Below are 7388 nucleotides of genomic sequence, written 5' to 3' on the forward strand. Positions count from 1 at the left end.
GAAAACGCTTATTTCACCATATGCAGTCACATACCGGGACCAAATCAGAGTGGTCACTGATGCTAAAAAGTGAAAAATCTGCCAATTTAGGCCATAAAAAGACACAAAACCACCTTTTCCATCAAGAAGATGATGATTGCAGCCACTTGGCTGTGAAAAGTGTGCTTTTTGAGCTTTTTACGCTCTGAAAACGCTTATTTCACCATATGCAGTCACATACCGGGACCAAATCACAGTGGTCACTGATGCTAAAAAGTGAAAAATCTGCCAAAACAGGGCATAAAAAGACACAAAACCACCTTTTCCATCAAGAAGATGATGATTGCAGCCACTTGGCTGTGAAAAGTGTGCTTTTTGAGCTTTTTACGCTCTGAAAACGCTTATTTCACCATATGCAGTCACATACCGGGAACAAATCACAGTGGTCACTCATGCTAAAAAGTGAAAAATCTGCCAAAACAGGGCATAAAAAGACACAAAACCACCTTTTCCATCAAGAAGATGATGATTGCAGCCACTTGGCTGTGAAAAGTGTGCTTTTTGAGCTTTTTACGCTCTGAAAACGCTTATTTCACCATATGCAGTCACATACCGGGACCAAATCAGAGTGGTCACTCATGCTAAAAAGTGAAAAATCTGCCAAAACAGGGCATAAAAAGACACCTTACCACCTTTTCCATCAAGAAGATGATGATTGCAGCCACTTGGCTGTGAAACGTGTGCTTTTTGAGCTTTTTACGCTCTGAAAACGCTTATTTCACCATATGCAGTCACATACCGGGACCAAATCACAGTGGTCACTGATGCTAAAAAGTGAAAAATCTGCCAAAACAGGGCATAAAAAGACACCTTACCACCTTTTCCATCAAGAAGATGATGATTGCAGCCACTTGGCTGTGAAAAGTGTGCTTTTTGAGCTTTTTACGCTCTGAAAACGCTTATTTCACCATATGCAGTCACATACCGGGACCAAATCAGAGTGGTCACTGATGCTAAAAAGTGAAAAATCTGCCAATTTAGGCCATAAAAAGACACAAAACCACCTTTTCCATCAAGAAGATGATGATTGCAGCCACTTGGCTGTGAAAAGTGTGCTTTTTGAGCTTTTTACGCTCTGAAAACGCTTATTTCACCATATGCAGTCACATACCGGGACCAAATCAGAGTGGTCACTGATGCTAAAAAGTGAAAAATCTGCCAATTTAGGCCATAAAAAGACACAAAACCACCTTTTCCATCAAGAAGATGATGATTGCAGCCACTTGGCTGTGAAAAGTGTGCTTTTTGAGCTTTTTACGCTCTGAAAACGCTTATTTCACCATATGCAGTCACATACCGGGACCAAATCACAGTGGTCACTGATGCTAAAAAGTGAAAAATCTGCCAAAACAGGGCATAAAAAGACACAAAACCACCTTTTCCATCAAGAAGATGATGATTGCAGCCACTTGGCTGTGAAAAGTGTGCTTTTTGAGCTTTTTACGCTCTGAAAACGCTTATTTCACCATATGCAGTCACATACCGGGACCAAATCAGAGTGGTCACTGATGCTAAAAAGTGAAAAATCTGCCAATTTAGGGCATAAAAAGACACAAAACCACCTTTTCCATCAAGAAGATGATGATTGCAGCCACTTGGCTGTGAAAGTGTGCTTTTTGAGCTTTTTACGCTCTCAAAACGCTTATTTCACCATATGCAGTCACATACCGGGACCAAATCAGAGTGGTCACTGATGCTAAAAAGTGAAAAATCTGCCAATTTAGGCCATAAAAAGACACAAAACCACCTTTACCATCAAGAAGATGATGATTGCAGCCACTTGGCTGTGAAAAGTGTGCTTTTTGAGCTTTTTACGCTCTGAAAACGCTTATTTCACCATATGCAGTCACATACCGGGACCAAATCACAGTGGTCACTGATGCTAAAAAGTGAAAAATCTGCCAAAACAGGGCATAAAAAGACACAAAACCACCTTTTCCATCAAGAAGATGATGATTGCAGCCACTTGGCTGTGAAAAGTGTGCTTTTTGAGCTTTTTACGCTCTGAAAACGCTTATTTCACCATATGCAGTCACATACCGGGAACAAATCACAGTGGTCACTCATGCTAAAAAGTGAAAAATCTGGCAAAACAGGGCATAAAAAGACACAAAACCACCTTTTCCATCAAGAAGATGATGATTGCAGCCACTTGGCTGTGAAAAGTGTGCTTTTTGAGCTTTTTACGCTCTGAAAACGCTTATTTCACCATATGCAGTCACATACCGGGACCAAATCAGAGTGGTCACTCATGCTAAAAAGTGAAAAATCTGCCAAAACAGGGCATAAAAAGACACCTTACCACCTTTTCCATCAAGAAGATGATGATTGCAGCCACTTGGCTGTGAAAAGTGTGCTTTTTGAGCTTTTTACGCTCTGAAAACGCTTATTTCACCATATGCAGTCACATACCGGGACCAAATCAGAGTGGTCACTGATGCTAAAAAGTGAAAAATCTGCCAATTTAGGGCATAAAAAGACACAAAACCACCTTTTCCATCAAGAAGATGATGATTGCAGCCACTTGGCTGTGAAAAGTGTGCTTTTTGAGCTTTTTACGCTCTGAAAACGCTTATTTCACCATATGCAGTCACATACCGGGACCAAATCACAGTGGTCACTGATGCTAAAAAGTGAAAAATCTGCCAAAACAGAGCATAAAAAGACACAAAACCACCTTTTCCATCAAGAAGATGATGATTGCAGCCACTTGGCTGTGAAAAGTGTGCTTTTTGAGCTTTTTACGCTCTGAAAACGCTTATTTCACCATATGCAGTCACATACCGGGACCAAATCAGAGTGGTCACTGATGCTAAAAAGTGAAAAATCTGCCAAAACAGGGCATAAAAAGACACAAAACCACCTTTTCCATCAAGAAGATGATGATTGCAGCCACTTGGCTGTGAAAAGTGTGCTTTTTGAGCTTTTTACGCTCTGAAAACGCTTATTTCACCATATGCAGTCACATACCGGGACCAAATCAGAGTGGTCACTGATGCTAAAAAGTGAAAAATCTGCCAAAACAGGGCATAAAAAGACACAAAACCACCTTTTCCATCAAGAAGATGATGATTGCAGCCACTTGGCTGTGAAAAGTGTGCTTTTTGAGCTTTTTACGCTCTGAAAACGCTTATTTCACCATATGCAGTCACATACCGGGACCAAATCAGAGTGGTCACTGATGCTAAAAAGTGAAAAATCTGCCAAAACAGGGCATAAAAAGACACAAAACCACCTTTTCCATCAAGAAGATGATGATTGCAGCCACTTGGCTGTGAAAAGTGTGCTTTTTGAGCTTTTTACGCTCTGAAAACGCTTATTTCACCATATGCAGTCACATACCGGGACCAAATCAGAGTGGTCACTGATGCTAAAAAGTGAAAAATCTGCCAATTTAGGCCATAAAAAGACACAAAACCACCTTTTCCATCAAGAAGATGATGATTGCAGCCACTTGGCTGTGAAAAGTGTGCTTTTTGAGCTTTTTACGCTCTGAAAACGCTTATTTCACCATATGCAGTCACATACCGGGACCAAATCAGAGTGGTCACTGATGCTAAAAAGTGAAAAATCTGCCAATTTAGGCCATAAAAAGACACAAAACCACCTTTTCCATCAAGAAGATGATGATTGCAGCCACTTGGCTGTGAAAAGTGTGCTTTTTGAGCTTTTTACGCTCTGAAAACGCTTATTTCACCATATGCAGTCACATACCGGGACCAAATCACAGTGGTCACTGATGCTAAAAAGTGAAAAATCTGCCAAAACAGGGCATAAAAAGACACAAAACCACCTTTTCCATCAAGAAGATGATGATTGCAGCCACTTGGCTGTGAAAAGTGTGCTTTTTGAGCTTTTTACGCTCTGAAAACGCTTATTTCACCATATGCAGTCACATACCGGGACCAAATCAGAGTGGTCACTGATGCTAAAAAGTGAAAAATCTGCCAATTTAGGCCATAAAAAGACACAAAACCACCTTTTCCATCAAGAAGATGATGATTGCAGCCACTTGGCTGTGAAAAGTGTGCTTTTTGAGCTTTTTACGCTCTGAAAACGCTTATTTCACCATATGCAGTCACATACCGGGACCAAATCACAGTGGTCACTGATGCTAAAAAGTGAAAAATCTGCCAAAACAGGGCATAAAAAGACACAAAACCACCTTTTCCATCAAGAAGATGATGATTGCAGCCATTTGGCTGTGAAAAGTGTGCTTTTTGAGCTTTTTACGCTCTGAAAACGCTTATTTCACCATATGCAGTCACATACCGGGACCAAATCATAGTGGTCACTGATGCTAAAAAGTGAAAAATCTGCCAATTTAGGCCATAAAAAGACACAAAACCACCTTTTCCATCAAGAAGATGATGATTGCAGCCACTTGGCTGTGAAAAGTGTGCTTTTTGAGCTTTTTACGCTCTGAAAACGCTTATTTCACCATATGCAGTCACATACCGGGACCAAATCACAGTGGTCACTGATGCTAAAAAGTGAAAAATCTGCCAAAACAGGGCATAAAAAGACACAAAACCACCTTTTCCATCAAGAAGATGATGATTGCAGCCACTTGGCTGTGAAAAGTGTGCTTTTTGAGCTTTTTACGCTCTGAAAACGCTTATTTCACCATATGCAGTCACATACCGGGACCAAATCAGAGTGGTCACTGATGCTAAAAAGTGAAAAATCTGCCAATTTAGGCCATAAAAAGACACAAAACCACCTTTTCCATCAAGAAGATGATGATTGCAGCCACTTGGCTGTGAAAAGTGTGCTTTTTGAGCTTTTTACGCTCTGAAAACGCTTATTTCACCATATGCAGTCACATACCGGCACCAAATCAGAGTGGTCACTGATGCTAAAAAGTGAAAAATCTGCCAATTTAGGCCATAAAAAGACACAAAACCACCTTTTCCATCAAGAAGATGATGATTGCAGCCACTTGGCTGTGAAAAGTGTGCTTTTTGAGCTTTTTAGGCTCTGAAAACGCTTATTTCACCATATGCAGTCACATACCGGGACCAAATCACAGTGGTCACTGATGCTAAAAAGTGAAAAATCTGCCCATTTAGGCCATAAAAAGACACAAAACCACCTTTTCCATCAAGAAGATGATGATTGCAGCCACTTTGCACTGGAAAGTGTGCTTTTTGAGCTTTTTACGCTCTGAAAACGCTTATTTCACCATATGCAGTCACATACAGGGCCCAAATCACAGAGTGGTCAGTTATGCTTAAAAGTGAAAAATCTGGCAAAATAGGGCATAAAAAGACACAAAACCACCTTTTCCATCAAGAAGATAATGATTGCAGCCACTTGGCTGTGAAAGTGTGCTTTTTGAGCTTTTTACGGTCTGAAAAGGCTTATTTCACCATATGCAGTCACATACAGGGCTCAAAACACAGAGTGGTCACTGATGCTTTAAAGTGAAAAATCTGGCAAAACAGGGCATAAAAAGACACAAAACCACCTTTTCCATCAAGAAGATGATGATTGCAGCCACTTGGCACTGGAAAGTGTGCTTTTTGAGCTTTTTACGATCTGAAAACGCTTATTTCAACATATGCAGTCACATACAGGGACCAAATCACAGTGGTCACTCATGCTAAAAAAGTGAAAAATCTGGCAAAACAGGGCATAAAAAGACACAAAACCACGTTTTCCATCAAGACGATGATGATTGCAGCCACTTGGCACTGGAAAATGTGCTTTTTGAGCTTTTTACGCTCTGAAAACGCTTATTTCACCATATGCAGTCACATACCGGGACCAAATCAGAGTGGTCACTGAAGCTAAAAAGTGAAAAATCTGCCAATTTAGGCCATAAAAAGACACAAAACCACCTTTTCCATCAAGAAGATGATGATTGCAGCCACTTGGCTGTGAAAAGTGTGCTTTTTGAGCTTTTTACGCTCTGAAAACGCTTATTTCACCATATGCAGTCACATACCGGGACCAAATCACAGTGGTCACTGATGCTAAAAAGTGAAAAATCTGCCAATTTAGGCCATAAAAAGAGACAAAACCACCTTTTCCATCAAGAAGATCATGATTGCAGCCACTTGGCTGTGAAAAGTGTGCTTTTTGAGCTTTTTACGCTCTGAAAACGCTTATTTCACCATATGCAGTCACATACCGGGACCAAATCACAGTGGTCACTGATGCTAAAAAGTGAAAAATCTGCCAATTTAGGCCATAAAAAGACACAAAACCACCTTTTCCATCAAGAAGATGATGATTGCAGCCACTTGGCTGTGAAAATTGTGCTTTTTGAGCTTTTTACGCTCTGAAAACGCTTATTTCACCATATGCAGTCACATACCGGGACGAAATCAGAGTGGTCACTGATGCTAAAAAGTGAAAAATCTGCCAATTTAGGCCATAAAAAGACACAAAACCACCTTTTCCATCAAGAAGATGATGATTGCAGCCACTTGGCTGTGAAAAGTGTGCTTTTTGAGCTTTTTACGCTCTGAAAACGCTTATTTCACCATATGCAGTCACATACCGGGACCAAATCACAGTGGTCACTGATGCTAAAAAGTGAAAAATCTGCCAAAACAGGGCATAATAAGACACAAAACCACCTTTTCCATCAAGAAGATGATGATTGCAGCCACTTGGCTGTGAAAAGTGTGCTTTTTGAGCTTTTTACGCTCTGAAAACGCTTATTTCACCATATGCAGTCACATACCGGGACCAAATCACAGTGGTCACTGATGCTAAAAAGTGAAAAATCTGCCAATTTAGGCCATAAAAAGACACAAAACCACCTTTTCCATCAAGAAGATGATGATTGCAGCCACTTGGCTGTGAAAAGTGTGCTTTTTGAGCTTTTTACGCTCTGAAAACGCTTATTTCACCATATGCAGTCACATACCGGGACCAAATCACAGTGGTCACTGATGCTAAAAAGTGAAAAATCTGCCAAAACAGGGCATAAAAAGACACAAAACCACCTTTTCCATCAAGAAGATGATGATTGCAGCCACTTGGCTGTGAAAAGTGTGCTTTTTGAGCTTTTTACGCTCTGAAAACGCTTATTTCACCATATGCAGTCACATACCGGGACCAGATCACAGTGGTCACTGATGCTAAAAAGTGAAAAATCTGCCAATTTAGGCCATAAAAAGACACAAAACCACCTTTTCCATCAAGAAGATGATGATTGCAGCCACTTGGCTGTGAAAAGTGTGCTTTTTGAGCTTTTTACGCTCTGAAAACGCTTATTTCACCATATGCAGTCACATACCGGGACCAAATCACAGTGGTCACTGATGCTAAAAAGTGAAAAATCTGCCAATTTAGGCCATAAAAAGACACAAAACCACCTTTTCCATCAAGAAGAT

Source organism: Lutjanus erythropterus, unplaced genomic scaffold (assembly GCF_056507025.1).
Source record: "Lutjanus erythropterus isolate fLutEry1 unplaced genomic scaffold, fLutEry1.hap2 Scaffold_172, whole genome shotgun sequence".
Classification (NCBI taxonomy): Eukaryota; Metazoa; Chordata; class Actinopteri; order Lutjaniformes; family Lutjanidae; genus Lutjanus; species Lutjanus erythropterus.